Below are 13,193 nucleotides of genomic sequence, written 5' to 3'. Positions count from 1 at the left end.
TTATTCTATGAGTCCTGGTGTTTCTGATTCAAGTCCTCTTCTCCATGACCTTCCTAACTCTACCACTTCATGAAGGTAAGAGATTTTAAAACTTACTTTAAAAGTCCTTAATTTAGAAAAAAAACCAAAAATGCTCTCAACTTGTTCCTCAGTGTCTCATCATAACTTATTTTAGGGTAATAACGCTTCACCCTGACAGCTGTCTGATGATGCATTACGTTAATACATCATAATGACAATACTTGTAATATATGATGAATATATTTTCTGAAAGGGTATCACATATACATTCCATCTTCCCAGCACAGAAGAAGGTTTGGGAAAAGGGGGAGAAGGGGAGATAAAAGATGGCCTTTACCCAGAAGGCAAAATCTCACAACAAAATGTGGAAATAAATTGATTGCCCTTGTTAAAATAGAAAGAGAATAAGAAAAAAAAAATGCTGTCCCGCACAAGCAACTTCTATCAGTAAGATTACTGTTTGTTCCTCGAATACTGGTATTCAGGCTGCATTATAAAAGGGAAATCTTTTAATGTACTTGTCTCAGTCATGCTAATACAGGTGTACCAGACACTAGGAAATAATCATGATGACTTTGATAGGGTTGGAAGATTGCAATAATGAAAGGTGCAATCTTAAAAAGGGCAACCAAGGTGCTCTGCAAACAGAAATAACTGGAAGCCTTGGTGAATAATCTGGTGAGTGTTGTGGACACTGCTAAGAGTCACCTATGACTGACACAAACCAAAATCCTGAGCACGGACAAGGTGATGACAGGGGTTTTCAGTAGGAAATAGTTAATTTTTGATATGGGTATCTAGCCTTCCACAACACCATTTTATATTAGAACCAGATCATGGGCTGGTGTTTGCTATGCTGGGGTCTGACCAAACAGAACAAAGACAATGCTGGCCTCAACCAATTTAAACTCAATCTCAAAAGCTTAGAATGTAAAATCAGCCCATCTTAGCAGAGCCTGTTGCCTGGGCAGAAGGTAGAAGTAACTTTGCTCCAAAGGCACACCTTGCACATGTGACTGTGTGGGTTGAACAGTATGAGATTTGACAATAACAGGTTTATAGTGGCCCTCCAGGTGCTCTTGGGTTGCACACAAGTAACTGACAACAACTTCAGTGCCCCTGTTTGTGGCACAAAGATAACAAGAATGGTCAGAAATTACCTCAAGTCTACCAACAACCTTCTTTTTTTTGGAGATATAGTCTTTCCATCCATTACCAGATTACTGAAATCTTAGTATTCAGTTTAGGTGCAGAGAAAAAACCAAAACAAACAAAAGAATGAGCTTCTGACTTTTTAGGAGTTCTGATACTGATTCAAAGTGAAAAACTTGACTTTTCCAAAACACCCACAGGTTATCACTGTGCCAGTGAAATGGAGTCTGATGATAAATGTTCTGGTCTGACAAATACTGACTTGTATCTCTGCACAGGACTAAAGTATTTTTTGTTTCTGTTTGGTCTTGCTAAAGATGCAGTGGAGAGGTAGATCTGATGCCTGAAACAACTCAGAGGCCTGAGATACTCTTTTTCAGTTGAAGAATTAGAAAACAAAATTCCTGAGACATTTAATGGAAGAAAAAGATGTTGTGATTAAGACACACAGAAAAGGATTAAAATATTACTAAGAGTGAAATACTAAAAATAAAGAAATATCCGATCATATAATTTAGTGTGAAATCATCCAAACTGACAAGCAAATTGTGTTTGAACATAGTGGCACTAATTTCAACTCCAGTGTACAGTTCTGCATAAAGACAGGCCTTGGACACTGCTGGTTTGACTTTGCCAGAAACATTTGAGAGAAGGGCGCCAAATTCCTGATAAGGACTGGCAGGTCTCACTCTGTCTCAGAAATGCTAAAGATGGAAACATCAAGAGTGCAAGCAAAATGACGGGAGTGTCAATGTTACTCTGTTGAACACGTGAAAACAAGCAATGATACCCAATGCAAGGCAGTGCAACAATCACATTCTCTGAATGTGATTGGAGTATTTCTGCAAGGTGCTTATTGACCTCTGAATCTTCAATCTGCAGAAGAGACATGAGCAATAATGAATATTGGAAGCCACTGTGTGATAGCCAGGGGTGTCTTGCTAGCAAGCCTATCTCCCAAGGGACGATTACAGGCAAAAATAAAAAGGTTTTAATGGAAATCAGCTGATAGAATCAACCCTACTAAATCCACTGTCACTTTTCTATGACCACTTGCAAGAGCCTATTGTAATGTTATTTTGCATTGCAAGCATTTGTCCTTCAGTTGTTGAAGGGAAACAAGCAGCTCATTTTGTAGATGAGCCATCCTTTCGGATACTGCTATTCTGAGTCAAGCAAACTAAATTACTAAATCCCATCAATGTTAGATGTCTTGGGCATGCCAGATGTCCTCTCAATTACAGGGGGAAAAAAAAAAAAGTGAAAATTGAGAAGTGTCACTACTGTATTGCCTTTCATGCAGGAACACAGTCAGTTTCAGGTTGATCTTTAAACACAGTGGTATGGGTTTAAAAGAAATGATTAAACATCTAAAACAAAGCGTCTTTATTAATAAGGCCAGCTGATTCATATTAATTTATTAAAATGTTCCTTGAGATGTTTTCTTCTATATTAGGTGTGAAGCACATATAGAGAGTCCCGTTAACTGCCATTCAATCCACAGATCCACATTACTGTAAAAAATTGCTCAGCTAAAGTTCACACAAAACAAAAGTGAAATTACCCCAAAGGAATCTCTGTGTTTCAAGACAATTTTCTTGCTGAGTTTCAAATATTAAAAGTCTCCCAGTTGTTAAATAAAGAGTGATGAGAAAATGCATGCAATTTTAATTTCCACTGGGATTATGCCTGGTGTGAGACAATCATGTTGTTAGATATTTTTCTAAAGAGTAAAATAACATTATAGCATCTGTGAAGGATGTTATGAAGAACATGGTTCTGAAATAAAAAACATTTTTATCCCAGATTAGCTACTTGTTATGCTTTTTGATGAAATTGCTTGAATTAGAATTTATGCAAAGCTTTATTATCTAAGACACTTCAGCTCAACTTGGTTTAACTGATGTATCTATTAGCATATCTATCTTGTAGTTAATGAAGGCTTGATATATCAACTAAGGAGAATCCAGGCAAGTACAATGGGTATATATAAAAAATGACATAATGTTCACTTGTTTCCCCCTCCTCCAACAACGCTAAAGCAACAGCATATTTTAAAATCAAAACTGGTGTTCACAATGCTCCCTGCAAAGCCAGAGGTTAGCAGAATGGCTGGGCATTCACAACACCTGAACACCTGCGATTGTTCTTTCCTTGGTGTCTGGTGGAATTTCAGGTGCTCTTAAAAGATCTTTGTAGGAAGACAAAAAAATGAGGAATGACAAAGAGGAAGGTTTTTTTTTAAAAAAAAACAAATTAGAGTCTTAAATATAACTAGTTCATAATCCCTAGTTCATAATCCCTAGCTCATAATCAGGCTCTGATAAACAGAAATACCAGGAATGAAGTATCACATTATAATGGTAAGAAGGAATTTGCTTTGGAGATTTGGCTCTGGTTGAGGAAAAACTCAAAGGGGTTTACTATACAACTCCATTGTGAGAAAATTAAAAATATCACCCATGACTAGGAAAGCATCCTGCTAGAAAAGTAAACATCACCTTGTCTGATTTAGTTTATTGTTTTGTTTCTCAGATCTGCAAATGTTTTCTAAAATATTTCAGCCTGGAGGAAGGAAATAACACTAATGAAAATACTACCTAAAAAATGTGTCAGTTTTGTAATTGTGAATAAATACACAAATATTGACAAAACCGACATCAAATACTAACAATAATGTATGTTCCAGCTCTTGCACTTTTTTAAATGTTTAAATAAAAAGACAGGGGACCTGCCTTCTTGAAATTCTTTCAGGAACATACAAAGTCCTTTTCTCCTTTTCTATTAGTAATGTCATTGAGTTATATAAATTAGGACAAGGCTGAAACAGGAGGAATACTTGTTTTCATTTCACTCCACTTTCAGATAATTTTCAAAAAGGAAGCTGGTCTCTACTAAATCCAGCCACAGTTTAGATGAAACTAAACTCTTTCCAATCCACTTATGTTTGTTTGTTCTGATGCAGGTGTTTTTTCCAAGTGAGATGCTCTAGAGGAATTTTGTAGGCCAGAGGGCAGCTGGTGTGCTTTGTGTCGTCTCCTCTTAAACTGCAAACTTTTTCATGGAATGGGCAAAATCTAGGCAAGCAAATGTGGATCTTGGCCTAGTGCTTGTCTGAGCATAAGGAGTAGGTAATGGTAGGAATTTTACCATATATTCCTTGACAGGCAGCTGCATAGCTGTGAGAATGACAAGGAGTTTATGTATCCTGGAGATACAGGGAAAAACAAAGGGAAATAGGAAGAAGGGGGGAGAAAATTAAGTGGCAAAATCAGCAGTTCCTATAGTGGAACTACACTGCTGGTTCATTTTTTTTGGACAGGATTTAGAAAGAAAAATAATAGGCACATTTTTCCAGATTTATTATGTTTGGAAATAGTATATTTAGGCAGAATAGACAGAGTGGGTGATATGAGTGAAAATCTAATGACAATACTAATTAAGGGGAATTTCAAGGCCAACCAAAAGTGAAGCCGACAAACTCTGTCCACTGCACTGTTGACAAAGTGGTGCCCCTTTCATTTCTGGACATTTCCAAAGATAAACTGAGACAAAACAGTGTAAGTGAAGACAAAACAATGCCAAAATCAGGATCCGGGCAACAGCTCCAGCAAAAGTTGTTCTGAAGCTAAGACAGTAAGTAGCAAATCCAAAAGCAGCAATATGGGCTCTAGGAGGCACTACAACTTCCTCCTCTCTTCAGGGCTCTAATCAGAGCCAGCTATGGGGTTTTAGTCCTCTTGAAGACTGGCATGAAAGATCTTTATATTTACATTTATGTTCACGCCCAGCCAGCAACGAATAGATTTCTCACGAACCTACATGATTCATGCCCATGAGATAGAGAGCACATCAAGCCATCCCTAGTCTGTAACGTTGGGAGTCTCCATGTGGGTTTCTGCAGGGCTGGCCTGTTGTGTGGTGGCCCTATCCTCTAAGGTTTCTCCAAAAGAAATGCCAGCCCTTGACAGCTTTCATAAGTGATACAGGAATTTATCTAGGGCTGCCAGAAAGCCTGTATCTGTTGGAATAACAGAGCTCAGACCTGTGTGGGGTCATTACCACACACCAGGGAACCCATTTTCCCACAAAGCTGTGACAGCCTGGGCTATGGCTGGCTAAACAAGTAGCAAAGGAGATCTGAATCTGGCTCATTTTTCCTAAATGGCCAACAAGAGGTTTTCAAAGCTGCAGGGTCAGAAGGTTTCTCTCTTCTCTGTGCTTCAGAAACTCAATGCCACTTGAAGGGGTTCTTGTATTAACTTTACTCTATCGGAAGCCCCCAAACCAGCATTCTTAAAAAATGTATAAAATGGTTTTGCACATGCAAGGTCATCAGCAGGTTACTTAAAAGAATTAAGATAAGATCATTGGGAACAGAACAGTTCACGGTTTATTTTACCATACCCAGCTGTCAAAAAGTTAAGCCATAGAAACAAAAGTTGAAATTAGAGATAGAAAGCACATTTAAATGTGTTTGATGACTTCTGTGTAATAAGGGGGGTTTCAGAGCTCATGCTGGTGTAAACAAGAAGGAAAGAAAAGCCAACCCCTGAAATGGGCAATAGGGCTAAGGAAAAGTCAGATCCATTCCTCTTCAATCCATAGACTATTTATGTAAACAATGGGTATATTTAAACTCGTCTGAAACAGAGAATGGGTGATTAATACTTTGCTCCTGTCCTACCTAATGAGTTTGTAAGCTCTCTCATTAATTGTTTGTCCCAGTTATAGTATAGCTGAGACCAGGTCTCCTTTGGGGCTCCACTACTTTATGATGCAATTAATGCACATAACCGTATGCTATTTATAGTTCTCGAACCCTAACGTGTCATGTGTGCTAGGATGAGGGTGTTTTGGGACCAGCAGTGTCTCCCTGGCAGCAGGCCTCTGTCTTTGCATCTTTGCATGTACCTGCTCTTCTGTGTTATAACCCCTCTAATCTCCTGGGTGCTGGAGCTGATGACATGCAAGAGCGTCCTTTTATAGGAGGCCAGAGTAAAACAGGGATGACCAAGTAACTACTCACATATATCCAGTGGCCCAACTAGCCCTTACTTTACTTACAAAAGAAGGTTAAGTGGAAAGAATGGTAAAACTCCCACTGATATCAGCTGGGCCAGCATTTCTCATTCTAATGTAAGTGACATTATTTGTCAGTGCATGGAGGTTTTTGCTCAGTCTTTGTGTCTTACCTCACCTTTTCCAAGTAATTTCTATATCTCCACTGAAGAGATTTCCAACCACCACTGTCTCAGTCATCAGATAAACTGCTTTTTTGTCCCAGAAGGATTTAATTCTGTGTGTTTACTTCTTTAATTTGTGTATCCCCACAAACTAACATCTTCTTTGCATTTAGTAGGCAGTAGAGTGGCATGCAAAATCAAAGCCCTATTCTGCTTGAAACTGCAAGATGGAACGCAAGAAAACTCTTAACTTCAGGGAGTATTGTAGAGAGAAAATAGGAAGTGGAACAACTTTAAAAAATGCACACTTTTCTAATGCACTAAAGCCTTTGCTGCTTTTGCCAAAACTTCACTTTTAAGAAAAAACAGCTGTGGATTTGATTTCTATGTTTCTCAGCCGTTAGTCAATAGAGGATTCAATTTTAAAGCACAAGACCTATAACACACAGAGTGAATCATTTCTTGTCTGCATATAAGAGAACACAGATAGATAACATGCTTAGTGAAAGCTTTATCACCAAGGAAACACATTTATAAGCATTGAATCTAGCACCTTAACATTTACAACTCACTTTAAAAAAATGCCAGCTGTAAATAAGTCTATACTCATAACTCGAATTATGTGGTTTCTATCACTCACGCCTATTTTAAGAATTACTCATCGCCTTAGAGTGGCAACGGGCAAAGCCAATTTGTGAAAGTTCAGAGTTTCTGGAGATTTGGACTCTGACCTACCACAAGTTAATTGTTGCAGTGAGATAATAATTTTTTGGTAATTATGTCCAACCAATCCATAAGTAACCCCTCACAGAATAGGTTTTATCTGGTGCCACTTGCTATTTCCTAAAGGTCACGGAGTCTCTTTTTCTCACCTCTAACAGCTCACCTTTCCTGCGTGTACTATGGGGAAGCATAATTCCAGTAGATTGGAAATTCAGTCAGCAAATGAGGCATCGACATAAATATTCATGGGGGAAAAAAACTTTTGAAAAAATGTTAAGAAAAGAGGGTAGGTAAATCATGGCATCCTCAGGAGACCACTAAGATATGCACTGTCAATTTACATAGATTTGCTTAAAATTTTGTGTGTAATTTAAGAAATGTTTTCATACTTACTGAATTATCACCTTCTTGCTGGAATTAGGGCATCTCTTGAGCACTGGACACTTGATCCGGAGTATGGAGCAGTTGCCCATATGCCATGTGGCACCCATTTGTCATATCCTGGATTTACAGTCTGGCAATTAGCAAGGGAAATTATTCTGGATTGTTTAGGGAAATGTTTCTACCCCAGTCAATACACAACAGTTGTCCAGTTTTTTACAAAGCGAATTTGTCTTCTTATCTAGGATTCTTTCCCCACTTTTCAAACCCTTGAAACCCAAACCAAGAACTTGATATAAAAGCAAGCCATGGGAGAAGCACATGAACTCACAGGGTCTATCTGCATGTACAAGGCTAAGTTTCTATATAAACACTAGAAGATAAGCATCATCTCAGCATAGAGTCCCAGTAGAGTTCAGTACAACTTAACATGATAAAGATTCAGCTTCAAGAAAAAAAAATTCAGGAAAAATTTTGAAAATGCTTGGTTATGGCTTGCTCTGCTTGACTTTGTAAGGAAGAGAGCAAAGCTGATGCCATGCGCCTTTAGAAAGTCAGCTCTGAAAACATGATATACTTACAATATTTGACTCCTTGCAGTTAATCCTACAAAGACACACATCCATACAGACATTTGTTTAATTGGGAATCCTCTGAACTCAATTCATGACTGGTCTGGCTCCTGTCTGGTTCCATAAGCCTAAATAGACATGAATAAATGGAGTCAATTGCCAACTCAGGACTCAAATCACTAACAGTCATCATAAAATCTAGTGTCCTGAAGAGTCTGAATACCTGACTCCAGCACCAAAATTGGACCATTCAATGAAGAATAATATAAGAAGGATGACTTCAAAACCACTGACCATGAAGAAAAAGAACACTGACTGTTGGTAGTGATGCAATCTTGAACTTTCACACCACATCTCAGGAAATATTACTGCACTATAATTGAGTTGATCAGGTTTCATGAGCACGCCCATGTTTTCTTCTCCATTCCTCAAAGATTTTCATTGGTATGATGCAAAGGACACTACTATCTACTGGGAGGTTGTCTGTGTTAATCTGAAGCAAGTTCATCTCAATTTTTATTTCATCATTGTTTGTAGCTTTTCAGCTTTCAGATCCTCCCTAATGAGGACCGTGGCCAGAGGAACACAACATATATACCTTTTATAAAGACAAAATGAGAGGCAATGTTAAGGCCTCGTACATTTTTTTTTAGTTTTTCTCTTTTCTAAAGAAAACCTTTCAGTCAACCCCGATGCCATAAAAGAAGGTGATGTCATAATTTATGATATTAAACTTGTTACTAAAATGTCATTACACAAGTGATGTTTTAATTGATGATTCTAAACTGGTTAGCAGGAAAGTGTCAAGTGTCACTTTCAAGACATAAACTGCCAGTTATGATTATATAATATCAATTATTCTTTGGAAAACTACATTAGATCAGTTACATCTGAACCAATGTAGTTGGGGCAGGTTCATATTTTTTTAAATGCTGTTCATCCAGTTCTCATTATTAGGAGTAAAATATACTTGGGATGCAATTCAGACTTTTATAACTCTCTCCTTGAAACATAATACCTGCCTTTCTAATTTGCCCTTTCAGATGCCTTCAAAACAACATTGAACTAAAACAAAAGCAGTGAGACAAATTTTATAGCCTTAAGAGCTTGCCTTGTTCTGCAAACATACAAAAACCAAAGTTTGAGATTAAGGTAAGCAAAAATAACAAAACATAGTTTTAATAGTAGGTTAAATATAGAGCATTAGGATTTACTGACAGCATGCGGGTTACTATGAGCCCTGCTTTGACGCTGGATCTCCTAAAGTTTAGCGTCCAGCTGCTCTCCAAATTCCTCTAAATCTTACTTAGGCGCAGAACCAAGAGAATATATTAGTATCTGAAATGCATGTAGCCAGATTTTAAAAACTTAATCCCTTTTAGGGATAGTTACAAGTAAAGGCAGCAAGTTTAGTTCACGTGTACTCTCTGGGTCCAACAGGAGTAGACTGAGTCACTGCTGATGCTGATCTGATCGAGCGAGTTTATAGCATTTCCCTGTGTTAAAGCTGCACTCTGCTCCTTGCTGTCAGTGACATATCTCTGGCTTACTGGCAAAGTTGTTCAGAGATATCCTGATAACAAGTTAGATGCAACATAACAGAATGAGATTTTAACGGGAATTTCCAAGCTGAAATCTCATCTATTTTATAGAAAATAGGTACAGTCCCTTTAATGAGGGAAAACACAACAGTCAGGACTATCTCTTGGTCAAGATTTGTCTAAGTTTAAATAAGAGGATTTCTCCCATAAATTTCCCTGTTGTAAAATGGCAAAAAATGGCAAGAAAAGTGATGCATATCCATGCAACTACAATGACCCTGAAGAACAGTGGGGACTCAAAAGCCAACAAAATTTGGCTGCTAAATAAGCTAAACTTTTACTTTCCTGAACAGCTTCATGCTCAGATCAGAGGTGATTTATGATGGAAGATGGATGTGGAGATGACTAGCAAATCACACTTCCTTTTACCCTGTTACCTGTACAAACTTCAATCAGAAGTCACATTTCTTGGGAAAGGTCTTGGAGGTTTGATCAAAAGAGTTGCAGAAGGTGATAGGGAGAAGCTGCAAAGGGGTAAGAGCACACTAAGAAATATTTAGAAACAGATGTGATTTTCATTAGGTTTAGTGGAGTTGGTGGAAATTAATCTGCAGGGCAAGACTTTGAAAACTTACCTCATGATTTCATCCATGCAAAAAGAATCAGTTGTCTCCTTTTAGGTCTCTTGTTTTCTACATGTTTTTGCAAGTAATGGATTTGGATATTATCCCACTCTCCACTTCTTTCTGACAAGCTTAATGGTGATAACTGATATAAGTTCACAAAAAAACCAAACCAAAAAACCCCCCAAAAAACCCCCAAAAAAACCCCAAAAAAACCCCCCAAAAACCCAACAACCCTCCCCCCCCAAAAAAACCCATTAAAAGATATAAAAATAGAGCAGAAACAAAAAAGGAAAAAGAGGTGTTAAGTCTTGATTATCCATATGTATCAGGTGTTTTATTACGAACATACGTCCAGGTAGCATTTTACCTGTCAGATTTTGGGGACATACAAATTTCATCAGATATCAGATCTTTAATACAGATGGTGAAATAATGCCAGAATTTTGAATGTTTATTCCCTTAGCCTGCTGTCACATATTCTCTATCCCACAGACATTCTCGTTGGAGCCGGTGATTATTTTTCTCTTTTTCCTCATTCGCTGTAATTATTTAAATTACCCTTTCAAGGCAGAGAGAGCTTGCATCAGCCATCAAGCCGTGCACCATATCACTCTGATTTCCATAACAAGTCAGATAAAATCTAAGCATCAAAGAATGCACACTTGTTGACATGACAGAAGGCTGAAATCCTGTGAGAAAAATGCCTCTTACAAGAAAGATGAGGATAAAAATTCTTTCAAAACCTCAGCAGGTTGAACCTGCCCATCCATGTAGTTGCTGCATCATGGAAACGTGTTCACAGCCCATGGTAGTACTGATCAACCTGTAACAAGGCTCCATCTAACAAAGGCAAAATTCCTTCTAACATTTCCTTGTAACTGAAAGAAGGCATTCAGACACTAGTGGGTTTCATAAAAGTTATATAGTAATTTAAAATTGGTTGCTAATTAATGTCAGATCACAGTGGAATTCCTATGGAATTACAGAGTGGGGCCTCTTTAATTACCAGTTTATAATTATAAATCTCATTGGAATGAAAAACACAAGAACTGTAATAAATGATGATGATCTTGGAAGATCATCTTGGACTAATAAAATCTTCATGTATGTCTCTTAAGGAATTATAGAACAGTAGTCCTGACTTGGGGCAAAAAACATTTTCCATGACGCAGGATTCCCCTTCCTGCATTATTCAAAAACTAAAGAGACAAAAATCTTAGACATTACTTCACAACTAGACCAATTATATTTTGTGAAATTAAAAATACGTCTCAGGCCTCTTAGCACTACATCTTGCAGCCTGTGTACCTGATGGATCACCAAGGCAGGACCTTTCCTACCATCACTGCGCAGTTTTGTCCTTCTCTACTGATCTGCCTTCAAAAAGCCACGGAACTAACCCTGGCTGTGGCACATCCTCAATGCAATTATATAGCAGAGACCTGCAGCCTTCTGTTCAGGTTGTCCTGATCTGTGATGTACTTGAACACAATCAAGGATGAGATGATTAGTACTGTGCATGTTGACTGTTAATTAGGTGTACCCACAGCAGTTTGTCCTATGTTCTGCTGCAAACATTTGGACCTCCCTAAACAGCCGGGAGTGGAGAATTACAACTCTAACAGCTTCACACCAGTATCCTACAGACCAAAAACCGATGAGTATGAATGTTGCTATGAACCTATTGAACCATCTTTTCCACCCTCCAGTTTGACTTTGGGCAGGCTGAACTGAAACAGAAGTTGGGGGGTCTGCCATGTGGAAGCAGACCTATAAGAAGATTTCCCAGCACAGGACCTCATCTCTGCAAGTACAAGAGGCAGGAAGAGGAGGAGAAGGCAGGTATCTCCCTGTCTCCCCAGTGCCATCATAGCATGGGACCCTAGCACTGACCTGTGCATCCACATTCTCACAGCCACCTCAGCCAAAATCATTATGTCCAGAACTTGCATGGGACAAGGAAGAAGATACTGATTTGATTTCAATAATCGTATTCATAATTGACTTGACTTTGCTGGTGAGCAGCAGGTTCTGAGCCTCACGAGCTTGTCTGCATGTCCCAGCAAGTTCAGTCACTTTCTCTCATTCTCTGGAGTGCTCATTACTGCTTTCAGCCATCCTCCTAAGATGTACTTTTCCTCCACAAGGAAATGAGCAGTTCATATGTGGAGGCCCTTCTTCCCTGCTTTTAACAGAATTGTTTTTCTCTGTTCCTTGAATTTTTCCCCAATCCTCTCATAGTTCTATTTCTCCATGCCTTTGAGGCTGCAGCTTCTCCCTGCATCCCATGTACAGCTGTGGGAATCTGTAAACCTGCCAATGAGTACTTTGTAAAAACTTGTTGCAGATCTGATGGGTTTCACTTCGCAAGCCAAGAAACAAAGACTTATGACATAATTGATAATAACAAATTGAGAGAGGAACTATGGCCCCTACCTAAAATAAAAGACAATCACAGTGAATTAAAGGTCATGATATAAAGAATTACACAGAAAAACACTGGGAAATGAGAAAAAATTTAATGCAGGCTACAGTGGAGTTAAACCAGAGATGAATTTGGCTAAATAAAACATAAGAAACCTATTTCCTGTACTAATTACTCCACTTCTTAGAGAAGTGTAATGTTGGCATCAGCCATCATACTAAATTGCACCACAAAACCCCAACATTTAACAGTGTTTTAGCCTACACATTAGGGAGTTTACCAATTTATATTTTGCCTAGCTGTTGTTTATTTCCTGACAATTTTTTCTTGCAGGTTTACTCAGGGGGAGAGATGCTCCTTGAACAGCAGAACTGCTATTCAAGGGCTTTGAGAAGTAAGAACACAATATTATTTCATTTGTTTTTCATTCCACCTTGCAAAACTGTCTCTTTAGCAAATCCAGACCAACAGAATCAAAAGGGAGACTTCCCCACGTGGATGTTAGTGACTGCAACCTCTGTGTTCCATGGGAAACATGGAACACAGAGGTTGCAGCCACTAACACA

The 13,193-nt window shown here is 38.4% G+C and overlaps 1 long non-coding RNA gene across 4 annotated transcripts in view; it reads right to left on the bottom strand.

Moving 5' to 3' along the window:
- Nucleotides 1-13,193, bottom strand: part of LOC109146175 — a 160,334-nt gene that overhangs the window by 78,546 nt on the left and 68,595 nt on the right. For all 4 annotated transcript variants that reach the window (XR_005604251.1, XR_002048052.2, XR_005604252.1 and 1 more), the window contains exons 2-4: nucleotides 10,212-10,330; nucleotides 8,045-8,163; nucleotides 7,476-7,596 (exon numbers count right to left, since the gene is read on the bottom strand). This is a non-coding gene — a long non-coding RNA (uncharacterized LOC109146175). The remainder of the gene's footprint in view (nucleotides 1-7,475; nucleotides 7,597-8,044; nucleotides 8,164-10,211; nucleotides 10,331-13,193) is intronic.

Source organism: Corvus cornix, chromosome 3 (assembly GCF_000738735.6).
Source record: "Corvus cornix cornix isolate S_Up_H32 chromosome 3, ASM73873v5, whole genome shotgun sequence".
NCBI classification, from domain to species: domain Eukaryota; kingdom Metazoa; phylum Chordata; class Aves; order Passeriformes; family Corvidae; genus Corvus; species Corvus cornix.
Note: the sequence above shows the minus strand (reverse complement) of the source record. Positions and strands in the feature narration are given on the sequence as shown.